The sequence below is a fragment of the Triturus cristatus genome, chromosome 5_2 (assembly GCF_964204655.1).
Source record: "Triturus cristatus chromosome 5_2, aTriCri1.1, whole genome shotgun sequence".
Classification (NCBI taxonomy): domain Eukaryota; kingdom Metazoa; phylum Chordata; class Amphibia; order Caudata; family Salamandridae; genus Triturus; species Triturus cristatus.
In genome coordinates, this window is record NC_140588.1 from 849,903,862 (window position 1) to 849,921,950 (window position 18,089).

Consider the following 18,089-nt stretch of genomic DNA (forward strand, 5'->3'; position numbering starts at 1 on the left):
TACTGTATACTACAACACAAACAAGGTGGAGGCCAAGTCTCTCCAATGGGACATGCATGATAGCCGACTGCTGGCAGATTTGAACCGTGCGGTAGGCAGATTCAACCACAGTTGTCACATCCATTGGCTAACTTCGTAAAATGCAACCACCGTGGGTCAAGTGATATGTTCACCAACAGAGGTGACCGTCTAAGCGGATGCCTGAGTTCGCCAATGGGACATGCTCATTCAGTGAAACTTGGCTGATTTGAAATGCAATATAGGCGGATTATACCACAGCAGTCACAACCATTGACTAACTTTGTAAAATGTGACAGCGTCTGGTCAAGTGATGTGTCCGATGTTAGAGGTGATCACCTAAGTGCTTGACCGAGTTTGCCAATGGGACATGCTCATCTGGCAATCGCCGGTTGATTTGAACTGAGTGGTAGACAGATTCTTCAATGGCAGACACAGCCATTGGCAAACTTTGGAAAATGCAACCGCCGCTGTCCAATGTACATGGCCATCTACACAGAAGACCCCCTATGTGGTGTACTTAATGCTTGCGGTTTGAGAAACAAATCACTTGCATCCTGACACTGCTCCATACTACACATCCTCATCTTCAGCTGCTGTTTACCATCTTTAGGAGCTGCCATGTGAGGCTGAGCAGTACTCAGGCCCCTCCCTTCACTCCTAGGGAGCTCCAGACCCTGGTTGACGGGGACCTTCCCCTGTACTGCCAGTTCTATGGCTCACCAGAAGAGCAGGTGAGTACTGCTAATACAATGTGTACTGATTAAGATTTCTCCTAGCCAAGCCCATGGCCCGCATTCTGGATCAGGGTTCCATACTGTCATCAATGTATTGTACGTTGGACAGTGTGGCCCCAACATAGGACACAAACAGTTATGATACATGTGGCACTGGTATTTGTGGAGGCAACATCAGCATGGTGATGTGCATGCACTCCTGAACCATACACTGGCTGTCTTGACATATCTATGCATGTATAAACCTATTTTCACTTATGCTGACTTTGCAGATCATGATATGGCAGACGTGTTGACAAGATGTATAGGCTTTACATTCAAAATGTAGTATGTTTCTTGTGACTGTGTTGTACAGGATATGTGAAAGAACTCTACAGTCTCACCAATCTCTCAGGACACATGAGGCATCACCAACATGTCATCAGGGAGGTACCAGGACCTCACAGACCCCTTCACAGAGACCCACAATGCTAATGTGATACATAGGATGGCCACTATTGCTGTTAAGTATGGTAAATATGGACATGTGAGGGTCATGTGGGAACAGTGTGCTCAGCATGCAGAGATCACACACTGACATTGATATGTTCTTTGTAAGCCCCATGGCCCAGCCAGGAGCAGAGTGCAATACCAAATGGAACAGATGTACATAGTACTTCTTCAGTAGATCTGCAGATCCTCAGATGTGGCTTGGGTAAGTGTAATAGGACAATGGGTTGGCCTAAATGCATTAATGTACTAGGTTTGGTATGGTGCAAAATGAGAGCTCCAGACCCGAGACTTCTGTCCGTGGGCCCATGTTGTCAATGTGTTCCCTTGCCTTAGCACAGGCCCTTTACTCCCACACGCTTTGGATTATACTGTCAAATCAGTGATGTTATCAATGTACAGGAACATTGTTATTGAACATTGTAAAAAAGAACTGCCATACATATGAATGATAATCCCCACATGAAATGGAGATGACCAAGTTCAAAGTGAATGGGCAACTGGAGTTAGAAAATAGGAAATTGGCCCTAGAGGAAAAGAAATTGCAGTTTGACCATGAAGGCATTTTGAGGGAGTTGGATTTGAAGGCCAAGGTGGCAGCATACCGTCTGTACCTGTTGAGTCTAGAGTGTACATTCCCAAAGATGTGGTGAAGGAATTGTTTTTAAATGATAATATTGGGCAGTGGTTCAAGGCCTATGAGGTAGCCATGTCTTCCCACCGGATCCCTGATCCCACCGGATCCCTGAGAAGGATTGGGGAGTGGGGTTGTGGGGGCAGTTCCTTAGTGATGGGCGGGTCACACTGTTAGACTTGCCTTCTGATGTCTATAATTCATATACCCACAGAAAGATGCATTAATGTCCAGATATGGTTTAACGCCTGAATTGTACAGACAGAGGTTCAGCGGTTGCAAGAAGATAGAGAACAGTACCTGGGTTGAATATGTCACTTTTTTTTGCAGAGCATTGGATGGTTGGGTGAAGGGTAGCAAAGTTGATGATTTTCAGGGACTTCTTGATTTGATTGCATGGGAGCACTTGTCAAGTAACTGTTTTCCTGAGCTACGCCAGCACCTTATTGATAATAGGCTGACTAATCCAAGGAAGCTTGCTGATGAGGTGTTCTGCTGGGTCAGTACCAGAGTCCACAAGGGTCACGTGTGAGACTCAGCCAAGAGTGGGCAGGGTCCCCAGCAGAAGAGTGGGGGGGGACAAGGGTAAACAGAGGGAGTTCCATAGAGGGCCCCAAAGTAATCCCCAAGGGAACCAAGGGAAAGGTTCCCAGCCTCCCCCTGAGAGAAAACAAATGGTCCTGACAGGTAATCCTGTTCCCCAGGGACCCTTCAAATGTTACAAATGTGGGGACATGGGTCATAAAGCGAATGATCCAAGTGTCGCCTGTTTGGAAAACCAGCACCCCCTGGTGCAGCCCCCAGCAGATGGCTAGTGTAGCCCTGGGTGAGGAGATGGGTGCCCAAGGTGGGTGGGGTCCCGCAGAGATGTCCCTTGTCTCTTTAGGAGACTGTGAAATGGTCCACAGGACCCAGCTGCCTGATAATACTAAAAAATACAGGCAGTGGGTGACCATCAATGGCCATAGAGTGGAGGTTCTTAGAGATACTGGAGCCAGTGTGACAGCTGTCAAGTGTCACCTGGTGTCTCAAGGTTGTCCCTGATGTATTCTATCCAGTTGTTGCTGCTGACAACACCGAGAGTCATTGCAAGGTGGCTCAGGTTCCCTTTGAGTGAGGGGGTTCTCTGGTACTCTTCAGGTAGCTGTGAGGCCCACCATGCTGTTTATTAGGGAACGACTAGGAGAGCTCCCCTTGGTCGAAGGTGGAGCGAAGTGCTCATTTGGAAATGTTGGGTTTGCCTGACTGGGCATGTGTGACCACCCAGTCAATGGCAGCGAGTAAAGGTGCTCAAGAGGACCTGGAGCCTGAGAGGGAGGCCCAGGTACCTGCCGTCAAGAGTAGAGGCAGGGGGTGCGGAAAACCGGCCCCCGAAGTTCCCACAGTACAGGAGGAAGCAGACCCTGAGGGGGATTCCCTGGAGCCTACAGGGGAACAGGTGGCCGAACTGGGTGACCTGCCTGAGCTGACCCATTGGCAGCAAGAAGGAGGACCCTCCAGGGAGGAATTATGCAAGGAGCAGAAAAAATGCCCTTCTCTTGTGGGTCTGTGGAAACAGGCTGCAGACCAGGCAGCAGGTGATCAGTAGGGGTCACATTGGATTTACTGGGAGAATGACCTCCTGTAAACTGAGCCTAAGGTTGCTGAGCCTGGGTCAGACCATGTGCTGGTGGTACCCCAGCGCTTCAGAGCCTTCCTACTGGGGCTGGCTCATGATGTTCCATTGGCAGGACATTTGGGGCAGGACAAGACCTTTGAGAGGCTTGTCACCCACTTTTATTGGCCCCAAATGCGCAGGAGTTCAGACACTCACTGCAGGACATGTCAGACTTGCCAGGCAAGTGGAAAGAGTGGGAGGAAGTGCAAGGCTCTTCTCCAGCCATTCCCTGTGGTCAGCACCCCCTTTGAACGGGTGGGTATTGACATTGTGGGCCACTGGACCCCAAGACAGCCGTGGGCAACAGGTTAATCCTGGTCTTGGTGGACCATGCCACCCGGTACCTGGAAGCCATACCTCTGAGGACAGTGACAGCCCCCGTGATGGGAAGAGCACTGATGGGAATTTTTTCCAGAGTGGGATTCCCTCGTGAGGTAGTGTCTGACCGAGATACCAACTTCATATCCAAGTATATGAAGTCCCTGTGGCAGGAGTGTGGGGTAACCTACAAGTTTACCACTCCTTACCACCCCCAAGGAAATGGGTTGGTTGAAAGGTTCAACCGAACCCTGAAGGGCATGATTATGGGTCTTGAGGAACCCATGAGGCGTAAGTGGTATGTCCTCTTACCATGCTTACTCTTTGCTTACCGTGAGGTGCCACAGAAATCTCTAGGGTTCAGCCCCTTTGAGCTTCTCTATGGACACCCAGTGAGAGGACCTCTGAGTTTGGTTAAAGAAGGATGGAAGCAATCTCCCAGGAAACCTCCCCAGGATGTATATAGCTACATGCTTGCCTTTAGGAACCAGACTAGGCGTTTCAGGCAACTCGCTGAGGCGAATCTGGAAGCCAGCCAGGAGGAGATGAAGCGGTGGTACGACCAGAATGCCACTCTTGTTGAGCTTCAACCTGGTCAGAAGGTGTGGGTCATGGCCCCGGTGGAGCCCTGCGCGCTCCAAGATAAGTGGACCAGACCCTTTGAGATTGTGGAACGCAAAAGTCCGGTTACCTTCTGGCGGACTTGCGGTCTCCCAGGATCCCCTTGAGGGTCCTGCATGTCAACCGCCTGGAGCCCCACTTGGAGAGGTCCCAAGTGGGCATGCTCTTGGCAACAGATGCTGGGATGGAGCAGGAGACCGAGCCTCTTTCTGACCTCCTGTCAGCCACAGAGCAAGATGGGTCAGTGGATGGTGTCAACCTCTCTTCCACCCTGACACCTGAGCAACGGAATGACTGCCACCAGTTGCTGGGACAGTTTTCTGATCTGTTCTCCCTGGTTCCTGGTGTCACTGATTGATGCATCCATGATGTGGACACTGGGGATAGTACCCCTGTGAGGCAGAAAACCTACAGGGTGACTGACAGGGTGAGAGCTGGCATCAAGGAGGAGGTCTCCACGATGTTTGCGTTAGGGGTGATTGAGTCCTCTAACAGTCCTTGGGCCAGCCCAGTGGTCTTGGTCCCAAAGGCTGCCGCAGCGGGTGCCACACCAGAACTCTGGTTCTGTGTGGACTACTGAGGGCTCAATTCAGTCACCAGGACTGATGCGCACCCCATTCTCAGAGCTGATGAGCTCATAGATCGGCTAGGGGCTGCACGTTACCTCAGCATGTTTGACCTAACCTCTGGGTACTGGCAGATCGCCTTGACTGATGGGGCAAAGGAGAGGTCAGTATTCTCCACACCAGATGGGCACTACCAGTTCCGGGTGATGCCCTTTGGGATGCAGAATGCCCCTGCCACCTTACAGAGGTTGGTCAACCAGGTGTTGGCTGGACTGGACTCGTTCAGTGCCGCCTACCTGGATGACATCACAGTGTTCAGCGCCAGTTGGGAAGAATATCTGTGCCACCTCTGGGAAGTGTTGATGGCGCTACGGAGGGCAGGCCTCACGATCAAGGGTAGTAAGTGCCAGATCAGGCAGGGTTCCGTGGTGTACTCGGGACACCAGCTGGGCGCGGCCAGGTGGCACCCCTACAGCCCAAGATTGAAACCATCCTGGCTTGGGAGCCGCCCAAAACCCAGACAGAGGTGAGAGCTTTTTTAGGACTTACAGGTTACTATAGGAGGTTTGTCAAGGGGTATGGCAACATTGTTGCACCCTTGACAGCGCTGACTTCCAGGAAGCAGCCAAAGAGAGTGATTTGGACCGACACCTGTCAGAAAGCTTTAGAGGCCCTAAAAACTGCTATGTGCACGGCACCCATGCTCTTGGCACCCAACTTCTCCAGAGAGTTCATAGTACAAACAGACGCTTCAGAGCATTGTGTGGGGGCTATTCTGGCACAGATGAATGAGGAGGGCCTAGATCAACCCATAGCCTTCATCAGTAGGAGGTTACTTCCACGGGAACATAGGTGGAGGGCTATTGAGCGTGAGGCATTTGCTGTGGTCTGGGCACTGAAGAAGCTGAGACCATACGTGTTTGGGACTCACTTCCGGGTTCAGACATGCCACAGGCCCCTCAGATGGTTGATGCAGATGAGGGGTGAGAATCGAAATCTGTTGAGGTGGTCAATTTCCCTACAGGGGGTGGAACAGTGCCCTGGTACAGAACACGCCAACGCTGATGGTCTTTCTAGATTTTTCCACCGTAGTGATGAGAAATCCCAAAAGGTAGGGTAGTTCTCCCCACAATACAAGCTGGAGGGGACACGTGTTAGACCTGGCACCTTGGCATGGGTCTCCCTTCCATTTTTTTCTGTTGCCTCATGTTTTTTTGCTGGTGTTAGATGCTCAGGGCACTGTGCCACTGCTGTCCAGTGCCACAGTGCAAGTGCTCCCTATTGTAAATTGATGTATGAATTTGTGATTCCATGATTAGTTGGTTTGGTTTACTTGTCAGACCCTAGTACAATGCACCAGGAGTGCCCATGGCTTGTAAATCCAAATGCTGCTGGTGGGCTTGCAGCACTGGTTGTGCCACCCACAGAAGCAGCCTGTAAAAGTGTGTCTCAGGCCTGCCATTGAAGAGCCTGTGTGCAGTCTGGTACTGTCTTGCTGACTGGGCAAGTGCACCCACTTGCCAGTCCCTAAACCGTCCCTTTTCTTCATATCAGACACACCTATGGTAGGCCCAAGGGCAGGGTGCATTGTAAGGATAAGGTAGCACATGCCCTGGTGTGTGTGGCATGTTCTAATAGTTAATTACAGCCATTTTCGTTTTTCACTATTGCAAGGCTACCTGTTCTCCATAGGCCAGAATGGGCAGTTTGGATAGTACATCTTACAATCCTAACTGACTCAGGGAACATGGTAGCAAATCGAATTTAGTATGCCTGAACTCGGAATGATAAAATACATCTTTTAGTGAAGTTGGTTTTAACATTCTGTGTTTGAAAATGCCACTTTTAGAAAGTAGGCATTTTCTTGTCTAACCATTTAAACCTGCCTCTGCTAGGCTGTGTATTCCTTGTCTGGAGTTTGAGTGACAGGGCTGGGGAATTCCAGGAGACAGGGTGAGGCAGCCCAGTGGTGAATAGAGAGATCTGCATCTAGATGGGAGGTAGGAGTTGCACCTGGGACCACAATAGGGCTGTGCCTTCCCTCCACAATGCTGGTTCCACCTCCTGTGGTGCGTCTGATGTCTCTGCCCTGCACTCTGAAAGGCAAGAAGAAGTCATGTAAACAAAGTGCTCCAGGCATAACCAGAACTGGTTTGGACTAGGCAAAGGCCCCTCTGCCCTCAGAGGACAAAGGATTTTACGGTATAAGTAGTGGGACCCTGATCCCAAGAACTTAGATCACTTTTGGAACAAGAAGAAACCTTTACTGAGGAGCGGAACCTGAAGAAACTGAGGAGAGACTATCCCTAAGCTGAAGTGCTGCTTGGGGGATTGGCCTGCAGTGGTTTGCCTGACTGCCAAAGGAAGGAGAAGAGACTTTGTATGTTTATTTCAACTTGTAAGGATCTCCAAGGGCTGTAGAGAATAGCTTGCCTCCTGCTGAAGTCTCAGGGACAACAGACTTCAACCACCAACTCCCCAAGAGTTATTTGGAAGTGCCTGCTGCTGTTTTGGGCCTTCTGAGGGACTGCGTGTCGCAAGGATCTGGAAGTGCGACTCAAGAGGAAGAAGCGTGTCGCCATCCCTGCTGCTGTCTTCGCATCTTGGATGTCGCCGCTATAGCCGTCGTATTGCACTGCATCGAGAGAAGCGTCTCGCAACGCCTAAGAAGCATGTCGCCTTCGCAGCCGCTGGGGCTGTCGCATCGCACCGCATCACGAGAAGTGTCTCGCATCGAGGAAGAAGCGTGTGGCCGTCGCTGCTGCTGCTGTCACATCTTGGATGTCACCGCTGTATCTGTTGCATTGCACCGCAGCAAGAAAAGCACCTCGCATCCACGGAGAAGCGTGCCGCCGTTGGATCTGCTGTCGTCGCATCACGGAACAAGGGTGTCGCCGCTGCAGTTGTTGCATTGAGCAGAGCGTCTCGCAACGTCGGAGAAGAGTGTCATCGCCAAAGCAGCTGTCATCGCATCACTGGACAAGGGTGTCGCCGCTGCAGCTGACGCATCGAGCCGAGATCTCTCGCAACATCGGAGAAGCGTGCCGCATCAGGAGGATCTTCACGTCTTTATTTCTTTGCACCAAACTTTCATTGCATCAACATCGTTGCAACATTTTCATTGCCCTGCGTGTCGCATCTAAAGGTACATTGACTTAAATTGTCGCATTTAAGAACTAAAGAGACTGAAGCTAAATTCTACCATTTTAAAGTAAGAGTATTGTGGATTTTTGTCGTTTATGGTCTTGTGGTAAATCTATGTAAAGAATACTTATTTTTTATATAAAACTTGTGTGGTGTCCATCTGTAGTGTTGTCACTTGATTACTGTATGTGTTCACAAATGCTTAACACACTGCCTCTGAGATAAGCCTGTCTGCTCGTGCCAAGCTACCAAGGGGGTGAGCAGGGATTATTTTAGGAATGTACCCCTTTAACCTGACTAGAGGAGAGGGTCCTTATTTGTCACAAGTACCTACCTGTGACAACTAGAGACCCCCAATTCTAACAATCCCCATGCCCCTACCTGCCCAAAGCACATGCACACATCATCATGCATCCACATCAACACCCACAAGCAGCACACACAAAGACAAACATAAAGAGCAAAAACACAGCAATCCTACTCAACCGGCAGTCACCATCCTCACCACCACATCCACTGACATACACACAGGCAACACTGCGCCAGAGCCTGCCACAGCCACTTTTGACATCACACAGCTAAACCCCACACCACCAGCCACAGACACTACTGATGTCACACAACCAGACAACACAGCCCCACCACCAGCCACAGACACATCACACACTTTCAAGCACCACAAACATTCTACAGCCAAACAGACATCAGACGCACAGAGACATGTGTGCCCAGCATGCACATTCACACCTCAGAACTCAAATCCCTCTTTCTCCAATACCAAATCCCTAGCCATTCCTTCTCCCAGTTCCCAAGACCCTTACACTGTGTGCACTTGATCTTTTCCCTGCCACAGCTGCTCTCCCCTTCCACGTCAAACCCCCAAAAAACCTATCCCCACTACTAAAAAACTCCCTACCACCAAAGGGGGTAAGAAATATAAACCCACCCATCCTGATACTGACACCCCCTCCCAAAACCCAAAGGACCTCTTCCCCAACCCATCTGAGACCTTCTAAGCAGAAGAGTGCTAAACCTGTTCCTATCCTCCCTATGCACATCACTATCTTAAAAGTCTACAAGATACCCAGCATGATCCGACCCAGCCATTCCAACCCGAGGCCAGCCTTCCCATACCCTGAATCAGACCTCCCAAGCACATCACTCCCAATGACCTGGCCAACCCTCCCAATATGGAGAACAGCCCTCCCAAGGAACAACCCAGCCCCTCATGTCCAAACCCCAGCACACCCAAGTAACTTTCCAAAGGTGCCTGGACTCCCCATTGGATGACCCTTTCCTGGAGAGGTTTTCCTGGCAGTATTCTGTTTGTCATGTTAAGTGGCACAGCAGTGCGCTGGATGACATCACCATTTTTGGACTGTCCATTGTCCTTTATTTGCGAACATTGATAGTTTTTCTGAATGATATCTTTATAGTTTATGTTCACATTTGTTCCTGCCCTTGCTACTGATGCTATTTGTTGTTATTGAACATTTTGGGATGTGTGACAACTGTTTGGCTTGTTTCCCTATGATGGCTGATCCATTTGCAGTTGTAAGTATAGTCAAACCTTGAGACAAGTTATGGAATAACAGAGGATGAGGGTCAATGTTCAATGGTATTATGAGTGTGAGGATTTCCAATTGGGGCATACATTGCTTATCTGCTATAGTAAGTATAACATCGTGCCTTGCCCTATATACACGTCTTCAAGCTTGCAGTACCACATGAGATGTTTGGTGGATATGTGTTACATATGTGCTAAGTAGGTATTTGTTACACCACAAATGGGGAGTGCAGTATTGTAATAGCTATTTGTGACTTTGGAGGCACACGTAAGCATTTTCATGTGTGTCCTTTCAACATACTTCCATAGATGTCTGACTACTGCTATTGCTGTAGTGTTGTTTTTAGGAATTGCACTTACACATCAGCCACATAAGCATGACACTATGTGACAGTGTTGTATGTCCTAATCATACATCATTCCACAGGCCCTATGCACATGTTGGTATTGATCCAGGTGCAATCTGGACTGTATACTTGGCCTGTTGTCTTCTAGGAGTCCCCCTGGTTTGGTTACCCACATCTGCAGGGAGTCTTTACAGTGTGGCCTTTACATATCTGAGACCATCGTTTTGGGGAATCCCATTTACCTGACTTTTATTAGTCATGTGGCTGAAGTGTTAAGGAGCAGTAGAGTGCTTTTGCAGTGGAGTTGTTTATTTTTTTGCCTGAGACAGCCACACATTTGTATTGTTGATGTTACAACTGAAGCTAGCTTATAAACAATGTGAAGGTGTCACAGAAGATGATAGCTAGGTCATTTGTGAGGAGGTTCTATTTTGAGACATTGTTTATTACTCTTCTTTACTCCAGCTTCTGAGATGTCCACACATGCACATATTGTGAGTGTGTGCCTGTACATTGTCACTGATCTGTACATAGGGGTAACCATTCAGATGTGATCTGAACATAGATTCAGATATGTTGCGTGCATGGACCCACGAGATATGCTTGGACTAGGGATACAATGCGCCTAGCCCTATCCACAAAGCTCTGTCTCAAGGTGGGGTGTATGTGATGTGTGAAACCCATTATTTATGTTTGATGTCGGTCGGACTTGGCTAGGAGTGCTTTCAATCAGATGATGTGTAGTGTCTGTAAATTTTCATTAGGGATGTTTGACCTACACACACTAACACATGCACACCTTTTCTGTCTCCTATGTAGTGGTAGACATGTACAGTTTTGTGAAATGTTTGTTTAAATTAATGTTTGGGTGTCCACGACAACAGGACTTTGAGTGGGATGAGTGTCCAGGTGGGTCTCTCACAGGTGAGCGGCTGACGCACACCACATGAGAGCATGGCTTACAAGCATGTAAGCTGTACATATATGATTACCATTTGTCCCACACAGACAATATATTTATATTTTTGACATAGCACAACATCAATGTATTTGTTAACACAAGTTTCATTGCATCTACAGGGAATTAGTACTGTTGGATTAACCAATGGATGTTACTTGCATTAATTATGGGAGTTACTACTTAGACTTCATTGCATTAAAATTAGGGTGACGCTTCTGATCTGACCTACCAACACTGGGAATGGGCTTTTAGGGGTGTCTTGACTGTTCCATCTGACAGAGTGGTAGATGGTACTGCTGCAGAGGTGACTATATTTTGCATCCTGAGGGTGGGGGCAAATATGGAGAGTCCATCGGTACCCTTCTCTGCATCAGCTTTTACGACCTGACAGTAATGACCACCGACAGACTCCAGAGCACTTCAAACCCTTCTACACAACTGCCACTACTGGCTCTTTCCAAGGTCCCTTCAGGCCCCGTCATGTCCAGCCTCTCAAGGAAATTGTATAGGCTATATGTCCCAGCATGTTGTTTTGTGAACATGTTTCTCATACACACCCATTCATACAGACAAAGGTACGGCCCAGCTTTTCTGTGGTGGTGCCTGTATTTGGTGGGGAACCTGTCTAGACTGATAGGTGTGCCACTTACCGGTGGTTCTGTCAACACCGGTTTTAATTTTGTTTGTCAGCGACCAGGTAAAGTAGCGGCAGGACATGGTGGATAAGCTTCATGTTGGTGCAGGAAGTGAGAAGCTGCATAGAGGTGTGTGTCAGCTGTAAAACCTTCCCTTTTCACCAGCTCAGATGAGGTGGTTGGACCGCCATGGGCTGCTTGTCAGAAAGTGCCATCGTAATAGGGCGCGCGGTCAGTAGAGTGGCCCACTCTCCGACAGGCACCATTGGTCCTTTCCAATTCCATTGCGATTGGTATTTCTTGTCAGAAGGACTGGTGTGGTTAGATATCTGTGCATACGCATGCATTGTAATCCGGAAGTAAGAGCGACTGCTTCTGACAGGACTGGGACGGTCCGACTGTCGCCGTCAGGACCATGGAAGTCGGTTCGACCTGCATCGTAATCAGCCCCTAAAGGTGTGTTTGTGTTGCTGTATTCACTGTGTATGGTAAAGATTTTAGTGAAAGGTGTAGTTTTGTATTAGTCTTAGCAGTTTGTTTTTTGTTCCATAAATTCTTCTTCTGTACTTGTTCGTGTTGACATGGATAAAGAAAGGTACTTTGCTATGTGTGATACATAAATTGTCTTGGGTGTTTATGTATTGCATTTGTTTTGGCAGAATCTGTTGTTTCTTTTATAATTATAGCTATGAGTCTTGTTAAGATATCCTGTCATATATTAATGAATTTGTGTTGTGGTATTTTAAAAATAACTTCTGTATGTTCTTGTGAAATAGCGCTACACAAGAGTGTGAGTTATAAGGTATGACTCGGTGCTACTGACTTCCAAAATGAGGAGCATAATAAGCTATCAATTTGGCACATGCATCAACGTAGGCTTTTGCGATTCCTTAATTGCGATTATTAAGGAATCGCAATTAAGGAATTGCAAAAGCCTATGCATGTAGGAATCGCTATAAAAATAGCGATTCCTACACATTCCTTAATTGCGACTCGCAAGTACTCGCAAATTGCTCATGCAATTTCAAGGGTGCAAGAGTATCAAAATGACACGCTATTGCACCCTTGAAATTGAACTGTGCACATATGTTGCACACACACATGCCCTAATGGCATGTGTGTGCGCAACATGAAACTTTGAAAAATGCACAAAAGTGCATTTTTCAAAGTTTTTGCAAGTTACCATGAAGTTCAACTTCATGGTAATATGCTCCCCCTATTAGCGAAATCGCTAATTTTTTTACTTTAATGCATTGCATTTAAGGAATCTCAATTTGGAATTCCTTAAATGCAATCGCAATTTAAGTAATCGCAATTTAGAGATTCCTTAAATTGCGATTTATGCATTTGGGATGATGCACCCCAAATGCAAAAATACCGGTCGCAAAGGGGCAGATTCTGAGAATCTGCCCGTTTGCGACTGGTTTTTCCTTTGATGCATGTGCCTGAATGTGGTTTCTTGCTGAGCATTGCGATATTTGCCTTCACTGAACTTAGAGTTTTTGTTCCGTCCCACAAACACAGAGTTTCAGAGTCTGTGATATGACCAAAAATCAATGATCCAGTGATTTATAAAAAACTAGAGCAAAAGCACAACTGTTTTTGGTATTCTATGACGGTCTATTATAATTCAGCCTAAAGTGTAAAAGTGCCATTTGGCATTTTATCAGTAAATAAAATTAGTGTTTCTTTCTCTTACTTTCCTGGAAATAATCAATGAGGAAAAATATGTGCCAGTCCCCAAAATGTGTGCCCATGGCCCACTGGCAAACCAGGCTTAAATTAAGCACTGAAAATGGGATGTTTGCAGAACATGAGAAATAGAAGTAGAATCTGAAGCATTAAATTAAAATTACCAAAAAGCATTTAGCAGCTGTTTCATATCCCTGGCATTGGCAGTAAAAACATGTAAATGCCCCCCACGTCATGAAAAGATTCTCCCACGGTGAGGGGGTAATTGTTTTCATTTTCAAAAAGAAAATCTAGTTTTGGCATTGTCTTTTTGAAAATAAAAAAACGGTGTAAGTTTAAGTCAGTTTGACAGCCATCTGTTAAACTTAAAATGCATTTCCAGGAAGCAAGGGGACGGCAGTTCCTGAAAATGTAAGAGATGTCCGTAGGGACAGCAGACATCCCTAAATCTGGTAGGCGGAGTACCCTCTCCATGGTAGGAGTAAAGTACTCCGGCATGGCGACAATAGTTAGAGTTGAGCAGCTATGCCGTTTCTTTATTACAGGCAACTGAAGGCATCACAAGTCGCCCGTAATAAATATGCTACAGAGGGAGTTTTATGCACTGATTGAAGTCTCCCATGCATTATAAAACCATACTTTCATCACAGGAAAAGATTAAGCTGCATTAAATATTTGTCATTTTATTTTTTTCTGTAACAGGCTCCTTTAACTTAGTAGCGTCTGAAACTAAATGGTAACATTTGTCTGGCTCAGCTGTGTCCTAGAGTCAAATATTCATTTGAGTTGAAAACAATATTGAATTCATTGACAAAAAACTCCAGCTCATTGTTAGACCACGGAGTGCTTAATACTGCCAGATGGCAGAATGAGACCCCGCAATCTGCTAAAAATATACATCCAATATAAGCAGTGGAATGTGCATTAAAGCCATCTGCTATCACGCTAAGTTTTGTTTTCTTTTTCATCTTAACTGTAACTGTTCTATTTAAATGAGGCACAAAATGTCGGGCATATGGTTACTTCTTGTTCTAATGGCTTCAGTGATCATTGGGTGCAGTCTGTTTCTGTAGAATCGTACCCTTAACCTCAATAAAATCCAAACTATTATCTCTGAAAATAACCCACAATGTAGACTTTTTTGAAAAGTAGGAGTTTTCAAGTTCACAATAAATTCGCAACGAAAAGAAAGAAAAAAAATCTTCCCAATAGTTAAACATGAACCTTTCTGGATTTTCGCACCTGCTTGTGATTTCTTCGCTGCAATTGAACTGATTACTAACAATCGTTGTTTGTAAAAGCCTTGAAAGTTAATGAGAATGAATGCTAAGGCTGCTGTCGCGTTTTGAGAGTCACTTATGAAAGCACGATGGAAGGAGTACAGTAGACACCGAAATGTCAGAGATTTGGCTAACCTGGCCTGGCCTGATTCACAAAGGGCCGCCGGACTCGTGGCGGGGAGTGCAGACCCGATCTCGCATTTGGGGGACATTTCTGCAATCAGAATTCTCATGTCAGGGTTTCAGTCCCAAGTGCGTAGGCCCCCCCAGAGGGCGGGTCTTCTGCCATGAGTCCGGCGGCCCTGCACAGGCGCCCCCCCGCGCCTAGGGGAGGGGCACCCTTAGTAGCACCACGGGACCGAGCTCCCAGGGTGGGCTTAGTGATGAGGGAGACTGACCAGTGACGTAGGGTTGGGATGGTCTCTAACAGAAAAGAAAGTGAATCCTAAGCTCTGGGGTATTTAAGGCGGTGTCTTAAGGGTCCCGTCCTCTTTGTCTCCCTGGACACCTGAAGCTGCAGGAGCGTCGGCAAAAAACGCAGTTGGCTGACGCGGGAAGAGTGTAGCGAGGTGGGTTCAAGGGGGCCTGGCGTAGATAGGGGCTTATTTCTATAGTAGTTATGACTTGAAGTAGTTGTATTGAAGTATTAGTAGTATACTGCCATCATCGTTCTCCGCTATCAGAGAAGCGTAGCTGGTGGTAGCAGCGCAAATAATGCCCAGATAGGAAGGTTGGGGCCTGGGTTTGTGGGGTAGCTCCGCTTACCGGGTTTCTTTTGTGTCCGCATCCCGGGAATTCCGGCGGGGAGTTCGTCTCTCGCCCGTGGGGGGGCTATGACGGAGTACGCGTTGCTGGGATAGGCGGGCCGCCGATCTCTCTGGCTAACTCTATTTCATGGGGCTTCTTTCCGGGACCACGCGGGGCACCGGTAAATACACGGGCCCCGCCCACACACACGATCCTCATGCTGGGGTTTTTTCTCCTGCCGCGCGGGACACCGTTGAAGCCACTGGCCCCACCCGCGCACTGGCATCCAGCGCCGGAAGGACGTCAGTGAAGACACGGGCACGCCCACATCCTGGCATCGGCCATCCCAATCTGGCAGTATTAATTGCTGCTGCCGCGTTCGTTATAGTAATGCGTAAAAAACAAATAATTTAAAAAAAAAAAAACCTGACATATGTAATATACTAGGTTCTGCATTGGCTTCTCAGTGAGGCAGTTGCAATGAGAAACGAGTCGCTTCTGAGCACTATTCATAGTTCATTCAGGTTCTTGTCTTTCTCAACAGTGTCGGTAAAATGTTAGATTATATCATGTCACTGAGGCTGTATATGTCAAGATACGAAAGCGTTTTCTATTTTTTTTTTAGATGCTCTCTGCCAACAGTGCTGCATCTGGTAACTATGCCTGTTAGGGGATGGATTACTTTGCCATTTTAGATTCATAAGCACATGGTGGCATTATTTACCCCCCCCAAAAAAATACTAAATATATATATATATAATGAAAGGTAATAAATGACAATGATTATGGCATAATAAGCAATGATCCGGGAGCGGTTTCATTATGGCCTGTGCTGATTAGGTTGCCTTGGAGTACCAGAGTTGTACTGCAGTGCCGATGCAAAGTCTTGGGATCTCAGGCTTATCAACTAGCTGCCCACGTGCCTGTATTAGTACATGTGCATATTGCTGCCTCAGGTTGGTCCATTGCACGTTGGGTAAGGGGGGGCAGCGAGGATGATATCCGCCTAGTGGGTGGGGGGGTGGGTCAGTCATTGTTTGCGGGGGCTGGTGTTTAACATGTTGTCTTTTGTTTTCTGGTAGAAGGTGGAGCATGGCGCCTAAGCGCGCACGCCCAAATTCCGGGAAGTCCACGACACCGGAGGATTTCCATGCCCTCAATGAGCTTTGGAAGGCGGCAAACCGGCATGGCCTGGAGGCAGCATTGCAGAAGCTGGCTGGTGAGCCAGAACGACAGCCAGATGGCAGGGCACCAAAGCGGCAGAGGAAAGTCCCAGTTCGCTTTAGGGAGGGGCAAAGTGACAAGCAGAGTACTCAGCCTGGACCAGCGGCCACTGTGGGTGGTGAGTCAATGGATCAGGGCAGGGCCGCTCATAGCGCAGATCAGGTGGCTCAGGGGCCTGTGCTTAACGTGACGGTGGGTGCAGTGGGGCAGAGCGTAATGACGATCGCCACAACTAGTGCATCTGTTGGGGTACCACAGGTGGGGGGAGCGCCAGTGGTGACGCAAGCGGCAGGTGGTGCCGCTGTACTGCAGCACCCGGGGAGCATGGCAAGGTTGATGCTTCAGCCGACACAGGGAATGGGAGCCCTGGCAGGAACCCTAGGGGGATTGCAAACGACAGGGACTTCGGTTGGATTTCAGGCCCCGGTAGTTTTCGGGGGGGTTCCAGTTCCATCACCCCCGTGTCAGTGACAGGAATGCAAGGGGGGGTCGCAGCTCAATTGTGGGCACTGTCTAGTGGGACACAGGCGACAGTGGGGCTGGGAGGAGCACAGCCTCCTACTGCACTGACAGCTGGGTGTGCGAAGGTGGTCCAATCGTCTCCAGCGGTTACTCCATTGATTTTTAGGTCTACATCCCTGGTGCTAGCTCCCTCTTCCGCTATTTCATGGCACGTTCCATTAGAGACTAGGGAAACAATTCACAGGGGGGAATTTGTGAATGTTTTTGATTTGATAAATGCTGGGGTGGTCCCAAGTAGGCCTAGAACAGCTAAGGAGGGTGAGGCCAAATCCAAAACGGTGTGGGTTGAATGGTCATTGAAGAACTGGGTAACAGGATTTGCCTTTATGTGGCAATTCTGACGGAGAAGACACCATCGTTGGCACCACAGTTGTTTGGGTACATGTCTCTTATACATGGAGCGGCATCTGAGTTCCAAGGGTCTGCATGGATGCACTATGACACCACATTTAGGCAGATGAAAGCCGTTAGACTGGAGATAGCATAGGACCAGAGTGAGATCAATATTTGGCATGCGGAGTTCAATATTTCCCCTGCACCGGGGAAAGCAGTTCACTCCTTTCAATTCAGTAAAAGTTTGGGAGACAAAAAACTGGCCTGCTGGCAGTACAACAAGAAGGAGTGTATCAAAGGAGCAGCCTGCAAGTTTAAACACAATTGCTCGTTCTGCGGAGTACAGGGACACCCAGAGTTCAAGTGTTTAAAAAACATAAGGCAAGCAGCGGAAGCATACACCCGTTAAGAGCCTATGGCCCAAGCAATAATGGCAAGCGCCCTTCCCCAATCCGCATGCACGTCCTCATGCACCTGCTAAGTAAATACAATAATGACAAAGAAGCTTACATGCTGTATCATGGTTTCAAGGAGGGGTTCCGCATTCCTTCTTACGCAACACCTTCAGCAGTACCACCAAAGAATCAACGGTCAGTG